Source organism: Chrysemys picta, chromosome 1 (assembly GCF_011386835.1).
Source record: "Chrysemys picta bellii isolate R12L10 chromosome 1, ASM1138683v2, whole genome shotgun sequence".
Taxonomy (NCBI): Eukaryota; Metazoa; Chordata; order Testudines; family Emydidae; genus Chrysemys; species Chrysemys picta.
In genome coordinates this window covers 305,594,789-305,617,785 of record NC_088791.1, presented here as the reverse complement: position 1 = coordinate 305,617,785, position 22,997 = coordinate 305,594,789, and the positions used below count along the sequence as shown (strand labels likewise).

Here is a 22,997-nt window from a genome sequence, read left to right as displayed (position 1 = left end):
ACACTGACCCAGGAACCTATCCTTGTAACAAAGTCCGATGCCAACTCTGTCCACACATCTATTCAAGTGACATCATCATAGGACCTAATCACATCAGCCATACCATCAGGGGCTCGTTCACCTGCACATCTACCAATGTAATATATGCCATCATGTGCCAGCAATGCCCCTCTGCCATGTACATTGGCCAAACCGGACAGTCTCTCCGCAAAAGAATTAATGGACACAAATCTGACATCAGGAATCACAATACTCAAAAACCAGTGGGAGAACACTTTAACCTGTCTGGTCATTCTATGACAGACCTGCGGGTGGCTATTTTACAACAGAAAAACTTCAAAAACAGACTCCAACTAGAGACTGTTGAGCTGGAATTGATATGCAAACTAGATACAATCAACTCAGGATTGAATAAGGACTGGGAATGGCTGAGCCATTACAAACATTGAATCTATCTCCCCTTGTAAGTATTCTCACACTTCTTATCAAACTGTCTGTACTGGGCTATCCTGATTATCACTTCAATAGTTTTTTTCCTCTTACTTAATTGGCCTCTCAGAGTTGGTAAGACAACTCCCACCTGTTCATGCTCTCTGTATGTGTGTATATATATCTCCTCAATATATGTTTCACTCTATATGCATCCGAAGAAGTAGTCCACGAAAGCTTATGCTCTAATAAATTTGTTAGTCTCTAAGGTGCCACAAGTACTCCTGTTCTTTTTGCGGATACAGACTAACACGGCTGCTACTCTGAAACCTATGGTGCGGTGTGTGGTTGCTGGTGAGAATATGCTTAAGGTTGGCGGGTTGTCTGTGGGCGAGGACTGGCGTGCCTCCCAAGGCCTCACAGAGGAGGGAATTGGTAGTGACCACTTCCCAACATTAATTACATATCAAGGGAAAGGAAATACCGAAAACAAAGATGATAACCCCACCTGAAATCTAAAAAAAAGCAAATTGGAAATGCATTCGAAACAGAAGTGAGCAATGTGAATGAGCAATGTATAAATGAAGATTTTGAGGAATTCTGTAGAACTAGTATTAAGGGAATCATAAAGAGTCCGCCTAGCTATTCCTAGGATTCCAACAATACTTAAAGATAAGAAAAATATATGATGGTGGAACAAGAAATGTGAAATGGTAATTAGAGAAAGGAATAAAGCAGATAAGACTGCAAAAAAAATAATCCTTAAATAGCAAAGACTTAATGAAATATTTAAAAAGTAAGGCAGTTGCTCAAAGTTAATAAAGATACCAATGTATAAACAAATTAGGAAAATGAATGGAACAAAGAACCTCATAATACCAAACTTTGCAGCTGCAGTGTACGGAGTAACAAGCACCAACAGAGAAAAAGCAGAAAATCTGGGCACCGTGTTTCAAAACATCAGTATGGACAAGGATCAGATGATAGAAATTAGGGAGAGAGAAATAAGTTCATTAATAATAATTATGAGATCATGAAGAGGTGGGAGAAGCAGCAGTTATTTTAAATGAAAACTTTAATATGAGAGATCTCCAAAAAAATGATAAGGAGCAAAAGCACCGCACCAGCAAGGACAAAATAAGCTTTGAAGTGCTTAAACACTTAAATGAAGGAAGTGTGACGGTGATACTAAAAATACATAACATATGGAGAAAAGGTGAAATACCTAAAGACTGGAAATACGTGATTATCATCCCTGTTAGGAAACCAGGTAAGTTGCACTCAAGACCTGAGGCATGCAGACCAATTGCACTCACAGCATGTTTAGATAAAACCATAGAAACAATGGTAAGGAGATTAGTAGCCCACCTAAAACAAACCGGTTCCTAGATGTAATCAAAATGGGTTCAGAGGAGGGTAGAAGTGAGATTAACCACATTGTAAGGATAGAGACAGATGCATAAAAAAGCATGAGAACCAAAGAATTCATGATAGTAAACTTCCTGGACATGGGCTTTTTCTAGGATAGGTTATAGAGAGGAAGAACAGGAGTACTTGTGGCACCTTATAGAGAGGGACTACTACATAAACTGGCTTCCACGAGTATTCTAGGAAGAACGTACAGCTGGATAAGGGCATGGGCAGCGGGTGGAAGAGGCTATGCCTCCCCAAACAGCCACGACCTGCCCACACTCTGCCCCCAGGTCTCCGCTTCGGCGGTGCTGCTGGACTTCAAGGGCTGGGGCCACGCCGCTCGCCTTCCCGGGGTTGGGAGGCTGCAGTGGCGCTGCTGCAGTGGCGCTGCTGCACTGCACGCTCTCCCTCTCGGTGCTCCAGGGCTTGGGGGTGGGGCCTGCAGCACCAACGCCAAGTGCTCCAGGGCTGGAAGGGTGCGGGAGGGGGGGGGCACTGCGGATACTAGCCAGCCTGGGGCAGGGCCCAGCGGCTGCGGTTGGGGGGGCTCTAGGTTCCAGGGCATGCAGAAGGGGCACGGTTGGGGACTAGCCTCCCCCAGCCAGCGGTTCACATGCCACCCATAGATAAAGGGCTTCTTAAGGGCATGTCTACACTACAAACGTAAGTTGACCTGTTATGTTGACTTACAGCCACCCCAGTAGTTACTGCAGTGGTTCATGTCCACACTACCCTCCTTCTGTTGGTGGTGCGTGTCCTCACCAGGAGTGCGTCCAACCACTTAAGAGGGGCAGTGTGGGGGACTGAAAGCCTCGGCTGCCCCCGGGCTCTCAGCTCCCCACCAGGAGCCCGGCTTCCGCACCTCCAGCTCTTGGCTCCCCACCGAGAATCCATCTGCCCCCCTGCTGGGAGCACAGCAGTCACCCAGGCTCCAGATCTCCGCCCCCTCACCCCCCACCAACTCCCAACTCCCCACCAGGAGCCCATTTCCCCCCCACCCCCACACTGAGAGCATGGCAGCCGCCCGGGTTCCCTGTTCCCTGCTGTGCCCAATAGGGAGCTCTATGCCTGGAGCCCAGGCACCTGCCATGCGCCTATCGGAAAGCGGGGAGCCAAGAGCTCAGGGGGTAGCAGGACTACCAGTGGGGAGCCCAGGCAGCAGCCCAGCAGAGTGGGGAGCTGGGAGCCCGGGTAGCAGCCCAGCAGGGAGCGGGAAGCACTGGCAGCAGCCCAGCTGAGCGGGGAGCAGGGAGCCTGGGCTGCAAGCCAGGAGTGTGGGCAGCAGCTTGGCTGGGAGCAGGGAAACTGGGCAGCTGCCCATCTGGGAGTGGGGAAACTGGGCTTTCTTGTCAATTTCACAGCTCCAAGATGGCAAGAATGACAGCCAACAGCTGATGTAAGTAACCCGCAGTGTCTACATAGACACTGCGTCTGCCCTAGCTACACCGACATAAGCCCTACCCCTCTCCTGGAATAGTAGTTATTATGTCAGTGTAGTAGGGCACTTACATCGGCAGGAGCAAGGTTGTAATGTGTTCACTGTTGTAATTAGGTGGACATAAGCTGCATTACAATCGACCTAACTCTGTAGTGTAGACCAGGCCTAAGCAAAAGAACTATAGAAGTCCAAATAGGGAAAGCTTTTTCCAAGGTATATTCAACTGGAAATTCAACTCCACAGGGAAGCGTAATTAGCCGAACCCTCTTCAGCATCATGATAAATGGTCTCCCTAAGGAGAGGAGTAGAGGACTAGGGATCACATTATTTGCTGATGACTGTGCCATATGGACCAAAAGCAGAAACCTTGAAAGTGTCATAAAAAAAAAAATGCACTTAAAAGGAGTGCAGAATGGGGAAACAGGTGGGGCTTGAAGTTCTCCATAGATAAAACTAAGAGAATGATCTTCACAACAAGGAAAATCCAAAAGATTTAAAGTTATATCTATATAACCAACAGATAAGAATTAGTAATTTTTTACTATATTTAAGTGTGATATCTGAAAACAAGCTCACGTAGAGGGACCACACTGAAAATATTAAAGATAAGTGCAAAGGTAGAATTAACTAAAAGTATCTCTGGAACATTTTGGGGAGCGGATAAGAAAATGGGGTATAATGCAATACAGAGCTCTAATTAGACCAATTATTGAGTACAGATACCAGGCCTTTGCGTCTGCAGTGAATGGAAATCTGAGGCCTTGGCTACACTTACCGGCAAGTTCGACGGCTGGAAATCGAACTTCTGGGTTCGACTTATCGCGTCTAGTCTGGACGCGATAAGTCGAACCCGGAAGTGCTCGCCGTCGACTGCGGTACTCCAGCTCGCCGAGAGGAGTACCGCGGAGTCGACGGGGGAGCCTGCCTGCCGAGTGTGGACCAAGGTAAGTTTGAACTAATTCGAAATAAGGTACTTCGAACTTCAGCTACGTTATTCACGTAGCTGAAGTTGCGTACCTTAGTTCGAATTAGGGGGGGTAGTGTAGACCAAGCCTGAGAAAACTAAGCTATATCCAAGTACAGGCATTGTGTATTGCATGTGATACCTTCATTACTACACCTGTGTGTGTGCTACAGATAGCAGCCAGTGAAATACCCATCATTTTTAGAATGAAGCTCCTAGACTTAACTTTTTGGGCCAAAGTACTAGACAATTGCAAAGACAACAACACGAACCTAATATATAATGATTGTTGGGAATTAAGTGGAGGCCAGGTAGGACAAAATATACATATAAGTAGAGTATAGAAGTGGATAAAGTATCTTAATGAAAAGAGAGGATTGAAAAAGACCAAAATCTATAGCTACGGGAAAATATTTTATCATTGGAAAACCATCCCCAGAGACAGACATGGAATTATATAATTAAATTAATAAAAGGAGAAAATTAATAAATATACAAGATATAGCAAATCTATGTATTTGTGATAAACGGGGACACTACTGCCAAATATTATATATGCATGTGGCACGGAACAAGAAGAGTGGTAACAGCCTTCTGTGTGCCCTCACTTGGACTCAAGGAAGCCGCAAGGTTAATTGCTCAGTCATAAAGACAAATACAAAGTTAACAGGGATTATGTTAGGAGTAAACTGAGCTTTAGATATGTGGCCAGCTGCCGTGGCTACCCTGTCAGATTCCTTGTCAGGGATGCAGGCAATTTATGGTGGTAAGTCTGACAGCAGAAATGATATTCTTAATGAAGTATTACTGCTAACAACCAAACAGGCGTGCAACTGGATATAACCATAGTACTAGCACGGTTCCTGGCGTACGTGGGGATACTAGGCAACATACTGGTGGACAAACAGGCAAAAAGTGCTACTGATAATGAACAAGTTGACTTAGGAATTCCCTTAAGCAAACTGGAATTTAAATATCTAATCAAAAAATAAGATAAGGAAGGAAAGGCAAGAACTGTGAGCAAATGAAATGAAGGGGAAAAAATTCCAATAAGTGTGCCCAACAGTTGAAAATGGTGATGTAAATCCAAGGCCCTGAGAGGAAGAGCGAAGCGGTTCTATTTAGAATTCTAACACAGCATTGCAGATTAAATAGTAATTTATTTCTAATTAACAAGCATAAAGATGAATTATGCATAACCCAGGATGCAATAGATCATATCCTTTGGAAATATAAGGACTGTACCAGTGAAGGAGGTGTTTATATAGAAAACTCAGGTCTTCATGTAACAATTTTCCTTGTAACATCTATCAAGAATAGACGGAAAATAAGAAAAGCTCTTCTGCAATTCTTTAAAAAAGTTTAATACCACCAGAAAGGGTGTGAGACTCTAAATCATGAACAAGATACAAAGTACAGTGCACGATGGTCATAGACTCAGGAAGCAAGTTAGCTATGCCACAAAACTCAAGAAGAAGCAGGGGGATACATGGAGAGTCTACAGTCACAGTCTGAGACTACAGAGAATAAAGATACTAGGAGGGTCAAGGAGGAAACCCATCAGGGAGAGTAAGCCCTGGGATCCTCTGCTGAACAGACAAGTCAGGCAGGAGGCCAGGACAGAAATGAGGCATTCCCAGGAAGTTGAGCAGGTTCCAGTGATAAGCCCTGATAAAAGGGCATGATCTGGACTTCCAGGGAGAAAGCCCTGTGGGTTGTTCAGTGGAGGAACAGCAAGGGGAATTTAAGAGGCATGAAAGGCCAAGCCTGAGGAGAGAAGTTGGTTTGATTTGTACCTTTGGATTGGGTTTGTTAGAGGATTCCAGGGGACAGCCCTGATAGTACGTCTATACTGCATTGGGAGTCAAGCTCCCAGCCCAGGTAAATAGACTCATGCTAGTGGGGCTTGAGCTAGTGTGCTAAAAATTGCAGAATGAACACAGCAACTCAGGCTCTCAAGCCCACCTGACCCCATGGGTCTGAGCTTTGGTGGCTAGCCCCAGTCTCTGCCAGAGACACAATGTACCACAGCTATTTTTAGTGCACCAGCTCAAGCCCTGCTAGCGTGAGTCTGCCTACCTAACTTGCTGACAGTCCCAGCCCTGAGAAGAAGGGTGAACCTAGACAGGCTATGGGGGGTGAAGGCCTGAGAAAGGGTGGGTAGGAAGAAGCCCAGGGAATCAGCAGCAAGGAGTTGGATGAAACAGCCGCTGACTGCTAGTTATAGGGTCCCGGGATTGGAACCCAGTATAGTGGGAGGGCCTGGGTTCCCCTACCAGCCACAGGAGAAAGCAGTGTGAAGCTCTGAGATAGGGATAAGGATTGATGGAGAGCCCAGTCAGAAGGGTGCAAGGACCCTGGAGCTCAGAGTCAGATCTGGAATCTTGATACAAGGATGCATGGACTTTTATTTTTGAGAGGCTAGGAAGGGTTGGACTTAAATCATGACTTGGCTGAAAGGCAAAGTCCTGGGAAGAGGCAGACCACCAGTGGACCAGAGGCCATTAGCTGGGGGTACCAGTCAGAGATCCATTATGCTACACCCAGCCACTCTAGTGGTGAGTCCGCTTTTTCACAAAGCCATTTCCAGATCACGAATATATTAAACACTGCTCCTGTTGGTAGTACTGCTCCCTGGTGCACTCCAGTATTAATTTCACTGCATGCTGAGAATGGACAGTTTATTCCTACTTCCACTTTATTCCCATCTGTTTTTAATCCATGATAGGACTTCACCTATCACCCCATGGCTAACAAGTTTCGTTAATAGCCCATTGTGAGGAATGTTATCAAAAGCCTTTTGAAAGGCTAAAATTACAACCATTTGTTCTTTTATGCACTACTTTGTGGATATTTTCAAAGAATTCTAATAGGTTACAGAGGCACAATTTATAGCAGCTGTGCTGCTTTCTATTATATTTTGTAACCACGCAAAGATTTTCTGAACTACTTTTTTCCATGCTGAAGGCTCACTCGTATACCCACCAGATGGCTAGGGGGAGGCATTGGCAGTACAAATCATGAAAGAGCCATCATTCTATTGGAGGAAGATGTGCTGAGGCACCAGGCTTCTGTGCAGATGGTCCTTGCCTCCAAAGATCTACCAAAATATGCAAATTTAAGCCCCATATTAGTTCCACAGGGGAATACCACCTCCTAAAGGAATGATAATGAGGAAACTCAAAATCCAAACTTGAGGAGTCTTCTTTCCCTGAGCAGGGTCCTTAATGTGTACCAAGTCTCCCTATCTCCAGAAAGGAGGCTAATTGGAAATTTGCAATATGAACTTAGAACAGAAGTGCACAACAGTTAACATTTTGTTTCCTAAGAATTTTTTCCACAGTGGACAAAGGGAAGTTTTCCCCCTAAAGATGTAATGAGGTGTTCCAACTACTTAAACCACACACATCCCTGAAGTTTGCAAGGATCCTGGGGGATTTTCAGGAGGCAAAAGGCAACCATGAGCATCTCTTGCCTTTCGACCTGCAGAAATGTTCCACAGTGTGGAGTGGGGAAAACATGATATTAATAAGCCATAGGTTGTCTTAACTTCTGCTGATTTCCCCCATGGCTTGGGGAAGAGGGAATCTGGAGGGTGTGAGATGACTCAGCAGGCCCATCCTTTCCTCAAACAGTGAGGAAAGGATAGGGCTTGCAAGTCATCTGTCTTCCTCCTGATTCCCTCTCACCAAAACCATGGGGGAAACCAGCAGAAGTTAAGACAGCCTAAGAACAGTTCCTCAGGGCTGGAAGGCAGGGCAAATATGCTGCAAGCTCACAGATACAGTGGGCAACATGGGACCTGAGTAAAGACTTCAGAATTTGATCCAAAGTCCATAGCAGCCAAAGGGTATGTTTACACTGCAATCAGAAGTGTGACTGCGGCACATGCAGATATACTCAAGCTAGCTTTGATCTAGCTAGTTCAAATGGTAATAGCAGTGAAGCCACAGCAGCATGGGCTGTACAAGCCTATCCAGGACCCTGCATATGCAGTTGAGTGACCAGTTCATGCTGCCAACACTTCACTGCTATTGTTGTTTGAGCTAACTAGCTTGGGTATGTCTCCATATCTGGCAGTCACCTCTGTTTGTAGTGTAGACATATTTAACACTTGTAAGTTTCAAGTTCTGCTCTTAAGTAATTATTTCTTAATCCAGCTTTCAACAAGACCTAAAGAAACTACATGCACAGCAGTCAGACAAGAATAGTTGAAGTATACACCAATTACCTTTGCTACAAACAGATAAGAGTCAAAGAGGAGTATGGTACCAGTCATTCATGGTGTGCTCTACAGATAAATGGGATCTCAGTCTAAGGTTGAACATTCCCAACTTACTGAAAACTACCTCATGCTCTTCTTATGAAATATCTGAGACACCAGAGGCATGCTCTAACATTGAAGTTTTCGCTTAAGAAATTGACTGCATGACCGCCTGTTCATAGAAGCCTAAATTTCATCTGAATACTAATGCTGGCATTGTGTTGATTTTACTAAGTTGATTTCTAAAAAAGCATACTATCTGCTCAACCACCATACAAATGTCCTTCATTACTGCTGTGGCCTCACATTCCAAAACCCTGCCTTGCAAGAAATTACATGCATTTGAACACTGACAACAAACAAGATCTGACAAGTAAACATTCTGCATCAATAGGATTGGAAATTTGGACTTTGAATGCCTTCATCTCCTGATGAGATCATATCATTGGTTTCTTCATGTGAAGCATTAAAAGTATCCTTCCCCTTTGAAAAGTCACAGAGAATCAATGAAGAATGTGAAGTTTCAAGAGAAAACGGTTCCCACAAGCTAAACCAATTAGAGATTAGTGTTCAACAATATACCTTTCAGGAAGATGAAGCATGGAAAATCTAAACACCTTTTTGTTATAGGAAAAAAAAAGTTGTTTTTCCCCCTCACAGTTGTTTACATGAGCTGCACAATCTAGGCCTGATTCTCTTCTCACTGACACCAGTGTAAAACTGGAGTAACTCCACTGAAGTAAAGAAGAAGAAAATCAGGCAGAACTGATACTATCCACTGTACCAATCCTTTCTTACAGCTGTGGGATTAGATGGGTAGTAAGTGTTAATAACAAAAACAACCTGAAACTAGTTGTTTTATAAATATTAAATGCTCCTACATCTGTAGGGATGGTGTACAGCGGGGTGGAGAGAGAGAGTGTGTTGCTGGAGTGTGTTGTGCTTTGACAATCCCCACTTGGCAGAGCTTCCTTTTGGGAGCCAGAGCCAACCAGTAAAGATTATCACAGTCCCCAGGCTGCTCTAATCTACGTTAGGGCCAGTATATAACTGGTCCCAGAATCAGGGAGCTGCAACCAACTCCTTTGTGGCCCCCTCACAGAACCCAGTGAAAACTGGGTTCAGCACAGAATCTAGGCCAAAAGGAGAACGTCAGCCCTGCTATAAGCAGGCACATCTTCTCTCCTCCTCACATCTCTTCTGAGAAGCTGACAAAAACTTGACAAAGATTACGCAGCTGGTGTACTGTGTGACCAGTACTTATCATGCTGACCAGTTTTGTCTCATTGTTACCTTGTGCTCCCCCATCTGTTTGTTTGTCTCTTCTTTCATATTTCGATTATAGGCTATATGTAGCACGGACCATTCTTTTTGTTATGTGTTGGTACAGCCCCTAGCACAGAGGGCCTGATCCATTTTGGGGGCCTGTAGAAGTTACTGCAATGTTTATAATAAAGCTACATCCGTTCGATGTGTACTTGTTTAGGCAGGTCTGAATTTGATCCAAATTGTTTTTAATACTTTGGGAAGAAGGAAGGAACACTTCATGACCCCATTTATTTTTCTTCCCAAAATACTCTGCTGTTGGTATGGGTTAGAGTTTCTTCTGTGTCTCATGATCACTGCTCACCTTTGCTTCATGCAAGGCCATATTCTGATCTGAGCTACCCCAGGGTACTTCATTGACTTCATGGAGTTACTCTGGATTTTTCACAAGAGTAATTAAAATCGGAATATATGTATTTTCTCCTTTTACTTCGCTTCTGTTTCAGACTTTTACCCCTCCCCCACCAACCTTTCAGTTTCTTAATCTGCATTGCTACATCAAGTCTTTACTTCACAGGAATATTCCCCACAGTCTCCGTTCCTTGAAACACAATAATTTTTCTAAAAGGCAGAAATGGCTTTGTGGTCTGACACTGGAATACCTCAGGGATTTCTACTGAACTTACTGTGTGAATGCTGACGGAATGAGCTGGGGACAAACAGAAGCTTTATTCCTCTAAACAGGGTCATAGATGCCATTGTATTTCTAGTAGAGCAATGAAGAAAGGCATTTGGGGATATATATATTCTGCACGAGTCTGCTTAACTCAAAAAAAAAGACCCTTGTGCAGCAATTCTATTAAATAACCCCAACAACAGTCTAGAATGGTACCTCTGCAGATGTTTTTAGTTCGGTAGTACAACTGATCTATGTCCAATACCAAAGAAGATCTATCGCGCACAGGTGCATTATTAATGTGGTAGTAGAGTTAATATACAGTAATTTCTGCTATTATAAAACAACAGCAGTTGGGTTTGACAAAAACGGGAAAATTCACTATCTGTGTATTTGATTCTCATCGGCAGAGGCATCCACCAATCTGTTACTGCTGGAAGCCAATGCTATAGTTGTTGCTAGAACAGTGGTTCCCAAACTTTAACAGCCCGCGAACCCCTTTCACTAAATTGTGAAATCCCGTGAACCCCCTCCTAAAAATGAATATTTTCAGGGATTTAAGTTTAAATTTCCTCAGTGTGATGGATGCCCCAACTGCCGGGCCCCGGAATCTATGAACCTCTGAAAAATATTTTTAATTGAAACTTTTTTTAACGAACATAGAAAAACCAGAAACCGAAAATGTTTCTGTAAAATGTTTTTTTGGCTTTTGTTTTAAAAAAAAAAAATGGTTTTGAATAAAAATAAATTCATTTTTGGTTTTCAAAAATCAGAAAATGTTTCATGAAAACAGTTTTTGAAAAGGGACCATTTTTCCGTTTCAGTTTTTTGTAAATTTTTCTTGGGGAATTTTGAAAAATGTGAAAAAAATTCAAAACTTTCTGTGAAAAATGCTTGGTATTTTTCACCCACCTCTAGTTTCGGGTGAGGTTGTGGCTGGTGGTAACAAGGAGGGCTGTGGTTCTGGCTTTAGATGAGATTTGGCAAATTGCTGGGGTTCGGGCTGCCGGCTCCCCCGCTGACGATGGCAGGGCTCGTCGGGCTGCCAGCCCCAACTGCCCGGCCCCACTCTCCCTGGGGCTTGGGCTGCCCGCCCCGTGCTGAGGGCTGGGGTTTGGGCTGCCGGCTCCCCTGCTGATGGGGGCAGGGCTCGGACTGGCAGCCCCAACTGCCCGGCCCCACTCTCCCTGGGGCTCAGGGTGTCTGCCCTGCAACCGGGTCCCACCTGCTGTCTCCAATGCCCGGGGTCCTCTGTCCGCCATTAGTGAAATTTTTCTGGCGAACCCCCTGTAACGTTCTGCGAACCCCCAGGGGTTCGCGAACACCAGTTTGGGAACCACTGTGCTAGAACATGCTGGTTTCATCCTCCTTTGGGTCCCACACTGAAAGAAAGGGTAGAAGAAGCTATAAGTGCAGCATAGCCCCATGGAATTATATTCATGCATAATACCATAATCCTAAACATCTAAAAGCAATGCCGAGCAGTACTTGAAGGACTGTTCAAAACTAGATGAGAGGGAATGGGGGGGATGAAATTAGTAAATACAAACTACTTGGATATGTATTAAAAATAAGCAAAGATTGGTCTATAACTCACTCTGAAAAACTTATTTTTTACGAAGTGGGATGAGGGGCCCTAGCTATGCTTTAAGGTACCTGTGTACATGTCCTGAGGGGCCACCAGCCTTCTTCTACCACCTTTTCTAGGGAGAGAAAAGGCACAAAGTGAAAAAGATAACTTACATTACATCCCACTTTCTTTGAAAAAGGTCATGGGATGGAGGAGTATGAGAGGCCTATGCCACCCTCATCCTTAGTGACAGAGCCAAAATTCTCATTTGATCTACCAGTGGAACCCCATTGAAGGCAATCGTACAACCACACTAAAAGTTGGGGAGGAATCAGGGGAAACCAGGAGTGAGAATGCAATAGTCCTGCAGCAATTTGGAGAGGGGCATCATTGAATGTAAAAAGACTAGTCCCTCTCACCCCCTCCAGTGGTTGCACCTCTAAAAGGCCCCTGTAATCCTTTCCTCTTTATTTGATGTCAATGAGTTTGCACTAGCGTAACTGTGAGGAGAATTTTGTGCATAGTTTCTCAACCATGAGGTTGCTTTGGTGTTCCTTGAGACTACTGAGCTAGAGGGTTTCTTTTTCCATCTCTTCTGTTTGAATATGCTTGGCACAAAGAATGGATAAACACGACAAAGGCCCTAATCCTGCAATTAACTCTGCTCAGAGCAAACTTCAACATACTTATAGTAGTTGGATCTTCGTAAGAGTTCCATTGAGTGTCATTAAGAAACAGATTCCTTTTTCAGCAAACCAATTAGAAGGTTGATAGGGCTGCGGAAAAATTTTTGAACTCTGCATTGTTTTTTAGGCACATTTCTGATGGGATGATGAGCTGCCTTTACAGCCCACTCGTGCCATCTGAGTGCTGTAAAAGGTCTGTAGGAGAACAGAGCTTCATATACTTTAGGTCCTGTTAAGTACGTTACAGTAGTATAATCTCAAGATGACAAAGGCACATATATGCATGACCTGGTCTAAGCATGAAATGGAAGGTCCCATTCACCTTAACAGGTACAGATGGTAAAAAGTATTCTTGATGTGGTTGCTACCTGCACATCCATCAGTAGCCTCTGTTCTAATAGCTATCCTATATTGCAAACATGATTCACAAGTAGCAGCCATCACCAGCCAATTAAAGGAGCTGCTATGTATTTAATCATTCCTTCTGGTTGTTTCCCCAACAAAACAAAATTAGCTAACTCTTGTCCAGATTGGGCCTCAATGTAGACCTGATGCAGCCTCAGTCTCCAGCTAACAAAGATCCAAACTGAGCACAGGGACTGAAGGGAGGCAATCTGTACCTCGTCTATTCAGGGGCTGCTGGGGGCAGCGTAACTGATGCAGTGGCCTCTATGAGACACTGCATGGGTGCAGAATAGCCAAGGCATGAGAACACCCTATTATTTCCCCTCCTGTATCCAATATACCCAGGCCTGCCCTGCCCCAGCCCAGAATGTCCCCTCTGACAGGTTTACCAATGGGATGGGCAAGGCGCACAGCCAACTCTGTGGCTGCAGCAGAGGGCCTCTTGCACACTGGGTATTTCCTAATGAGACACACGGCTCCTCTTCAATCACTCTGCCCCCTTGCACACAGGCTCACCGTTTGAGAGACAGGCACAAAGCACTGCTAGCTGCTCATTTTCAGAAAAATGAAAATGACATCTTTTTAAAAGAAAAATAAAAGATGAAATGAACTAATCTCTGTCTTGCCAGAAAATCCACTACTCTGACATACACTGTAGCTGATCTAGAATAAAAAAATTGGGTGGAGTCTTTCATGCTAGAAGAGAAGTGAAATAATTTTAGTCTTGTCAAATATAGAATTTTTTTATATCTTATGACTGTTGGGAATATTTCTTTTAATAAATTAAAGCCCAACATGTTATGCCACAGTCAGAATAGAAGTTCTGACTGAATTATACTTTTCCCCTCCCCTCCTTCCCTAAGCAATTCCTACTTTTTGGTAGTAAGATGCTTCTAGCTCTAAATTATTTCTGCATTTCAGATTCATACAGAAATATATATAAAGCAAATGAAGAAAAATGAAAATATATTCGTGCAACTGTTTCTGCCTATCACCTTTAATCTTTCAAGCACTTTAAAATATGTGCTTCCCACAGAGGGAGAGAGAGAGAGAGATCTATTTTTGCTTTATGTGAATATAAAAGTCATTTGTTGCCATAGCAATATTTTTCCAACCTGAATGTTCTGAACACTGTAGTTGCTTCAGCTTTTGGGAAAACTGTAACCATCACCATACCCCATTTAAAATGTCATGCTTCACTAACCTCTTTAGTTCAGCTTTGATTTCATCTTTTTGCTACACAATATTTAAAAATAAATATTTGTACTGAATTAATTTATGTCTGTATGAGCTTACTCGCAGAGACCAATTTCAAATAATCACTTACTTCTATCTTGTTTAATTAAAATTCATGGGAAACCTCAAGGTTCTCTAACACAGACAGAGAAATAAAACCCAACTGTACCCAATGGGTCAAATTCTGAAGTCCATGGGACTTATGTGCATGACTTGGAGGGAAGATTTTTGCCTGTACTGCTTTATTTTCTAAGAGCCATATCGTCCCATAGACTACTCCAGTGATACGTGTATCTCTGGGGGGTACACACAGGTCTTCCGGGGGTACATCAGCTCATCTAGATATCTGTCTAGTTTTACAACAGGCTACATAAAAAGCACTAGCAAAGTCAGTGCAAACTAAAATTTCATACAATGACTTGTTTATACTGCTCTATATACTATATCCTGAAAAGTAAGTACACCTCTACCTCGATATAACGCTGTCCTCGGGAGCCAAAATATCTTACCACATTATAGGTGAAACGGGGTAGAGGCGTACAATATTTATATTCCACTTGATTTATTTTATAAGTACACCTCTACCCTGATATAACACAACCCGATATAACATGAATTCGGATATAATGCGGTAAAGCAGTGCTCCGGGGGGGCATGGCTGCGCGCTCCAACGGATCAAAGCAAGTTCGATATAACGCGGTTTCACCTATAACGTGGTAAGATTTTTTGGCTCCCAAGGACAGCGCTATATTGGGGTAGAGGTGTATATGGTAAAATGAGAAAGTAAGCAATTTTTCAGTAATAGTTAAGACTAAGATTTTCTCATGGTTATTTTTAGTAAAAGTCAGGGACAAGTTATTTGCAATAAACAAAAATTACCGGAAGCCATGACCTGTATGTGACTTTTGCTGCTGCAGCTCCATGGTTTCCCCCACCACTGTGGTGGCTGGGAGCTGTGGGGTTCCCCCTCTGCCCGCAGCAGCTGGAAGCTGCAGCCTCCTTCCCCCCCCCCCCCCCCCCCCATGGCGGCTAGGAGCTGCAGGGTGAACATATTTCCCAAAAAGAAAATGTGACACCCCCAGCCGCTCCCCCAAGGCGTCCCCCTCCCCCTGCACGAGGCTGTTGCCGGAACCCTGAGGAGGGCCCCTTCAGGAGTCTATCACCAGAACCTTGCAGGAGGCCCCCTGTCGCTGGAACCTGCCCAGGCCCACTGGCTACCAGCTCCAGAATCCCAGAGCCCCTGGGGCTGAAGCAGAGAATGTCACAGAGGTCTCTGGAAGTCACGGATTCTGTGACCCCTGTGACATAAACATAGCCTTAGTAACAGTGTGCTGAGATACTTTGTAAGCAAGTAGCTTTTTAAGTGAGGTGAAACTTGGGGTACACAAGACAAATCAGACTCCTGAAAGGGGTACAGTAGTCTGGAAAGGTTGAGAACCACTGGACTACTTACATGAAGGGATCAGGATAGAAGGAGTTAGCACTTTGTTTCCCCAGCATTACTCCGTTAGGGAGGGGACAAGATTGTGGAAGTGCTCTGTGGGTCAGCCTCTAGAACCAAGCTCTGCACGGGAGATCTACCAGAGCCCGGATCATGTACACAGAAGCTCTGTGCCTACACACTAGCTCCTGTCCCACCACTGTGTGGAGTAGCTTTATTGTTGTGTAAAGATACGAGGTGCAGTGGCAGACACAAAAGGTCATCCTCCATTTTGGAAGGTGGAGTTCTGAACCATTGGTGGAGCGTAGACTGTGGCAGACTGAAGCCTACAGCAGCCTCTCATTGCTGTGTTATGTAATGTTTAACTTAAAACAACATAGCTGTTAAATACAAGCTATCTGTGCCTTAATAAGAAGAGCATAACTCCCTTTGCCCTTTCCAGCTCACAGCACAGCTCCAGTTGCCATGAGCTATCCCACAAGCCACTTCCTCTCCCCACCTTTCCCCCCACACCTTGAGTAAGGGGGTTTCACCCTATCTGCATTGACTTGCATACAAAAGCAAATACCAATGGATTGAGGTAGGTGTGATACCACAGTAGGCAGCAATCTCATAAGCTCTGCTCCTGCCAACCTGCAATTCACACTCAACCAAATGCTGAATCCCCCATTTGACAGAGAAACCTTGTGTTGCTCCTGACTAAGAACTGTGCACATGCTATTGTGGGATTTTGTTGTTGTTGTTACCTCATGTTACTCTCATCCCACCCTGACCTGCTTGTTTGTCTCACATACTGTTACATCTTGTCTTTTAGACTGTAAACTCTTTGGGACAGGGACTGCCATTTACTATATTGTTTTACAAAACCTAGCACGATAGATCACTGACCTGGCTGGATTCTATGCAATACTGCAAAGTAAATATTAAATAAGATTACATAGCATGTTACGATGCAAATTCGTGGGATAGCATATGCTAAATTTAAGAAATAAGCTTTCTTAGTCCAGATGCAAATTATGTTTTTAGTTTCAGAGTGGTAGCCGTGTTAGTCTGTATCAGCAAAAAGAACAAGGAGTACTTGTGGCACCTTAGAGACTAACAAATTTATGCCCAAATAAATTTGTTAATCTCTAAGGTGCCACAAGTACTCCTCATTCTTTATGTTTTTAGTGTTTTATTTAAATTGGTACAGCCATGTTTAAGACAGATAAGAAATGCAAAATAATGTCTTTCAGATATTTTGTAGCCAACCTGAAAAACTAATGCACTTTACACTTTAGAATGCATCAGAAGAAGTGGTCGGGTTTTTTTACTCACGAAAGCTTATGCCCAAATAAATCTGTTAGTCTTTAAGGTGGCACCCAACTCCTGGTTGTTTTTACACTTTAGAATGAAATTTACCTCAGATGACCTGCCCAGGACTGATTCTCCACCGCGCTGCCCCTCCCTTGTGCAGTCTTATACTGTACCTGCTCCTGGATGGGATGTCAGGGACAGGCCAAGGACAGAGAGAGGGCATGCCGAGCTAGAGCTGCACTGTCATGGCATGCCCTCTCTCTGCCCTTGGCCTGTCCCTGACATCCCATCCAGGAGCAGGTACTGTATAAGCCTGCACAAGACGGTGGAGAAGCAGATCACATGCTAATTTACCCTAGAGAGAGCACTAGAGGACCCCAGCTACAAAGCTCCTTTCCCCTCCTTTCAGGAACAGTCACCACTGAGAATCAAGGCCTCTGGGTCTGCTTCTGAGGAAAACTGAAGTTTGCAAAAGCAGACCCTCCTCTGCTAACGCGGGCTAGATGCTCCGCGCTTTACTCAATAGCGGCGGCGGTGGGAGCAGAAGGAAACTGATTTACATTGTTGAAAGCCGTGATTTTAATTATTCTACAAGCGGGGAGGGGAGGGCAGGGCTAACTCCCTCCAACTTCCCAGGGTAACGGTCTGCTCGGGTGAACTTCAAGCCACCCACTGTGGCGTAACTCCCTGTTGCGACCCTGAAGGAGCTGATAGAACCACTGCAGCTTCCCGTGCACCAGCAGCGGCGGGACAGCGCTGGGCAAGGCCACCCCACCCTCCCGCAGGTGGGACCAGGCTATGCCCGCCCCGCAACCTTGTGTGCCAGACGCTAACTCCCCTCTCCCCCCATACGCGTTGCACAAGCAGACACACAAGTGGCAGCGCCACTGCGTCTCCCCTCACGTGATGCTCCTCTCCTCGCCCCTTCCCAGCCTTGCACAGCGCCACCGGCCCCCTCCCCTCGCGGCGCTGCCCCAGCCCAGCGCGCTCCAGTCGCTGCGGCTACTCACCCCCACTCCCTCCTGCCGCACGCCTAGCAGGCGCGGGGCACCGGGTCCAGGTGCCTTCCCCGGGCGGGGGGCTGCCTGGAGGCGGCGCGCGCTTCACTGCCCACGTGGGGCTCGCTCCCAGGGCCAGTCTCCCTGGAGCTTCAGCCCGGCCGGTGCAACGCCCTTCCTCCGCCCCCAAACAATGTGCACATGCTAGGTTACGTGCTCGCTCGGGTCCCTATTGGAGCCTTTTGTCTTGTGACTCACTGGAGCGGGGCCGCAGGCGCAGCCTTGGTGTGTGTGAGGGGGATTACCCGGGGGAACCGTGCAGGGGGTCCCTCCACGTGCTCCTGATCGGGAAGGGTTTGGCAGATGCAGAGGGGCTCAGGTCTCAGCAGAAGGCCCCCGAAGCGGAATTCCTGCATTTGACGCCGTGTGCACGTTGGTTTACCTTTAGGATCCTGTTGGGCCAGATTCTGCCATCCTTAGTGTAGTACATGCCTCTGTAAGGAGCTGGGACCTGAGTCCGCCATGCTGACTCACTCTGATCTGGGGCCAGACTTTGCTACCCTTCCCCTTCTCTAGGAGTACTATGGGGTTGGGATAAGGGTGGGAGAAGCTGGTCTCTTCTCACTATAGTTCCCTGCACTGTCCTGCCCTCCGATCCTTACGCACCACCCGGGATCTCAGAGAAGCACCACAAGTGCAAGTAACTTTTGGCTGAGGTATGTGGGAGATCCAGGATCTGCCTTCCTCGGACAGCCACCAAGATCACCCAATCTATGGCTGTGGGCAGAGAAGACAAAACTCCACAAATCCCCACCCAGGGTATAGGATGATGGGAGGAGAATGTCAATTCTGCACCATTGTTCCCCCGTCCCACGCAGGCTGGTGCTTGCAGTTCTGATGTCCTAGGTGTGACAAGGATACTTGGCCAGAGATAGCCGAGCTAGAGCTGCACAGTCACGGTAACTTGTGGCCTGCTGTTGCTGCTGGCATGGGGGGGGGGGTGCTTTAAAAAATTGTCTTGGTTATGGAGAAGAGCAGTTGAGCTAGAGCCACCCCTAAAAATGTAGTGCCCTAGGCAGCCACTTATGCATCTTATACCTAATACAAACATTCAAAAAACAGTAGGAGAGCACATCAGTCTCCAGGGACACACAATAACAGACTTAAAAGTGGCCATTCTTCAACAAAAAACCTTCAAAAATAGACATCAACAAGAAAATGCAGAACTGGAATTAATTTGCAAACTTGACATCATCAAATTAGGCTGGAATAAAGACTGGGAGTGGCTGGGTCACTACCAAAAATAATTTCCCCTCTGTTGATATTCACCCCCTTCTTGTCAACTGTTGGAAATGGGCCACATCCACCCTAACTGAATTGGCCTCATTAGCACTGACTCCCCCACTTTGTAAGGCAACTCCCATCTTTTCATGTGCTGTGTATTTATACCTGCCTACTGTATTTTCCACTCCATGCATCTGATGAAGTGGGTGATAGCCCACGAAAGCTTGTGCCTAAATACATTTGTTAGTCTCTAAGGTGCCACAAGGACTCCTCATTTTTTACCTAATGCTGACTCCCATGCTTGCCTCACACCAAGTGTAAACTCTTGTACAGAGATGGGAATCTGAGAGGAGAGGGAAGGGATGGGTACTCTCCATGCATCATCCTGCTTACAACCTTGCAGGGATTCAGCACCAAAGTTAATACTAATGGAGTCATAGCTTTGGTGTTCAACCCATCCGTAAGGGAAGGGGCCCAATTGTAGTTCCTGGTGGTAGCACTCCACTGGAGCTGTGCTTTCAGTGAGCCAAGGGTCAATCAGGGTACCTAGAAACAGTTTAGAGGCCCAGGGCCTCTGAACAGGGGGCTTCTGGAAGATCCCTGTAGATCTGGTGGATCTATGGTTTTTGCAGGCCATCCTCTGGTCAGATTTGCAGAAGAACAAACACTGCTCCCCCCCTCAACAAAAAATCTGCAACATTTCCCTTATGGAGTTTCCTGTAACATATGCAGATATTCTCATATCTCTATTATATGTAATATTAGATGTTTTGAGTATGCTAATAACACCTCTAACACAAAAAAGTATTTATGTGCCAGTTTTGTGAGATTGACACAGTATAAAACTGAGGTGGCGAAGGGATAGGTTAGGATTATTGGTGAGAGGGGGCTTGCCCCTCTGATTTACAGATCTCTCTTGTCTTTTGTAGCCATTTACCTTTCACTGAGTCTCTTCTTACTTCCACAGATGTAATGCTGCTGATTTGAGTAGAGTCATTCCTGGTTTGCACCCGTGGAAATGAGAAGCAAATGAGGCCATCTGAGTTGGTAGCACTCTCACCCACTTTGGACATGTGTGAATGGCTACAGAAGATGCAAGACCATGGAGAATCAGGCCTATAGTCCCACTTTGTTAGGTAACTTCCATTAGTGTTAGTTACATTCTCCTCGTCCATTAGGACAAGTCTCCTCAAAACTGTAAAGGATAGTCGTGTATATAAAGGTGATGGCTGTATTAATAGCAGTAATTGTTGTGGCACCTGCTTTTCAGGGTTAATGTAGAATGGCAAGGAACTGCTGTAATTATTTTAATAGAGTATTAAAAAGAGGATGAGGAAACACAATCAGTATTTGAATTAATGTATTAAAAAGATAAAGGAACTAGGTTGCTAAAGTTAGTACAAATCAGAAGAAGTAGAAAAACAAAAGAACATAAAACAAAATACCGCAGACCTTATCGCTACATAGGACCTTTATCTGGCAAATCAACTGTAGCATATAGTACAGTGACATTGTGCATGTGAGCAGTGATCAGCGAGTAGTGAATTCTTCTTAAGGAAGAATTCTCTCTCTGTCCAGTTGGACAAAAATAACTATTTTGCGTTATTCTTTGCTCTGCTGGCAGGGGTCCCTTTCTGGTAGCAGAATGGTCCATTGGGTAGACTCTTAGACTGATAGCCAGGAGACCTGAGTTCAGTTCTCAGTTTTATACTGACCTGCAAGTCATTTCACCTCTCCTGGTGACTCATTATTTTTATAAGGTGCTTTGAGATCTGCAGAAGAAAAGTGCTACATATGAGCTAAGTGTTATTATTGTACATTTGTTAATCTGAGTCACATGAACCCGGTGTGGAGAAAGAAAGAATTATCTTTGACTAACAGCAGTAAAAAAATCCAGAAGACTATCTCCAACAACAGTCCATGTGCATCAAAAAACCTTTAAAATCAACCCACAGGAACAAACTGAAGAAACTCAGCATCTGCAGAAACAAAGCAAACTGTCCAGGGAAATATACTTTTTTTGCATAAAATATACAAACCCTACAGTAAATCATTTGTATAATCCTTTTTATAGAACAACCAAGCAAATATACCAGAATAGGAAAAGGAATATGTTTCAATTTCAGCATTTCTTCAATATTTATTTTAATTTATTGATGATGTGGCCAAAAAAAAGCTACTGTACCAAAGACAGCAAAGTAAGGCCCAGTCTTGTAAATGCATGTGTCTGTGTGGGACCCTTTACTTCCATGGTGTGCTGTGTAAATTCAGGGGATTCCCCTGCAGTTGCAGACTCAGAGGCTACATTCTGAGTGGCTGACCTGGCCTAACATGTGGGATTTACAAGGGCTCAGACTGCAAACTCTTACTTAGGGGAATAGTCCTAACCTCACATGCATGAACTTCGCTTTCCCTTCTCTATCCTTGTTCTTGTCTGTCCTTCGTTCTCTGTATATTTCTCTTCTTTTGTCTTTCTCTCTTCTCTTTTTTCCTTCTTCCTTTTTTCCCTGTTCTCTCTTTTCTCTCTCTTTGTTCTTTCTTTTTTCTTTTTCTCCTCATCTTTCTTTATTTTTCCCTCCCATCACTTTTTACTGTATTTTTGGTTTATGTAGGGCAGGGGTGGGCAAACTTTTTGGCCCGAGGGCCACATCTGGGTGGGGAAATTGCATGCAGGGCCATGAATGTAGGACTGGGGCAGGGGGCTGGGGTGCGGGAGGGAGTGCGAGGTGTGGGAGGGGGTGCGGGGTGCAGGAAGGGGCTCAGGGCGAGGGGTTGGGGCAGAGGAAGGGTAGAGTTTACGAGGGGGCTCAGGGCAGGGGGTGGGGGTGCAGAGTGAGGGAGGGGGCTCAGGACAGGGGTGCAGGAGGCGTATGGCAGGGGGCTCAGGGCAGGGAGTTGGGGTGCAGGAGGGGTTCAGGGTGTGAGCTCCAGCCCGGTGCCGCTTACCTGGAGTGGCTCCGGGGTGGCAGTGTTGTGCACCGGGGCCAGGGCAGGCTCCCTCCCCTGAAGTTCCCGTTGGCCGTGGTTCCCTGTTCCCGGCCAATGGGAGCTGCGGGGGGCAGTGCCTCTGCCCCCCATTCCCCAGGGGCTATTGGGACATGGTGCCGGCCGCTTCCAGCAGCGGTGCAGGGCCCACCGCACCACGGGGTCAGCAATCCCGCGGACTGGATCCGGAGCCCTGATGGGTCGGATCCGGCCCGCAGGCTGTAGTTTGCCCACCCCGATGTAGGGTCATCACAATTCAACCTTTACATTGGGACTCTGCATGAATAAGGGCAACTCACCTGAGTACAAGTATGCAGGATCAGGTCCCAGGTTTGTGTCCTGGCTCCTGGGCTGCTTGTGTCGGGGGCAATATAAAGAGTTATTGCTCTGACCCAGGAGAAGTCAGGCCTTTTATCATTTTAAATGCTTAAATTTTTTTAGATATAAAACTTTAAGAGCTTTCAATGTAAATAAAAGCATCACTATCTGTTCCACCATCGCTATGTGCTTCCCTCACCCCCCACCCAATTATAACTCCCTCCCATCCTATGCATTTACCCAATCTGCAAGAATGGAGCTCTGCTTTGTTGAGCCTCATAAGGTCTTCCAGAGGAGGCTATTCCTGCCTTATATGATAACCCAATTT

The 22,997-nt window shown here is 45.4% G+C and overlaps 1 protein-coding gene across 6 annotated transcripts in view; it reads right to left on the bottom strand.

Moving 5' to 3' along the window:
- Positions 1-18,257, bottom strand: part of LOC101933762 (probable tRNA methyltransferase 9B) — a 70,475-nt gene extending 52,218 nt beyond the window's left edge. Inside the window, exons 1-2 of one of the 6 annotated variants that reach the window (XM_042842799.2) lie at positions 18,095-18,216; positions 12,107-12,153 (exon numbers count right to left, since the gene is read on the bottom strand). The gene's annotated coding sequence lies outside the window, so the exon portion shown is untranslated. Of the gene's footprint in view, positions 1-11,675; positions 11,809-12,106; positions 12,154-18,094 lie in introns of those variants that run through there. The other 5 variants (XM_042842800.2, XM_005286615.5, XM_024105035.3 and 2 more) reach the window with 5 other exon arrangements.
- Positions 18,258-22,997: the final 4,740 nt, after the last annotated feature.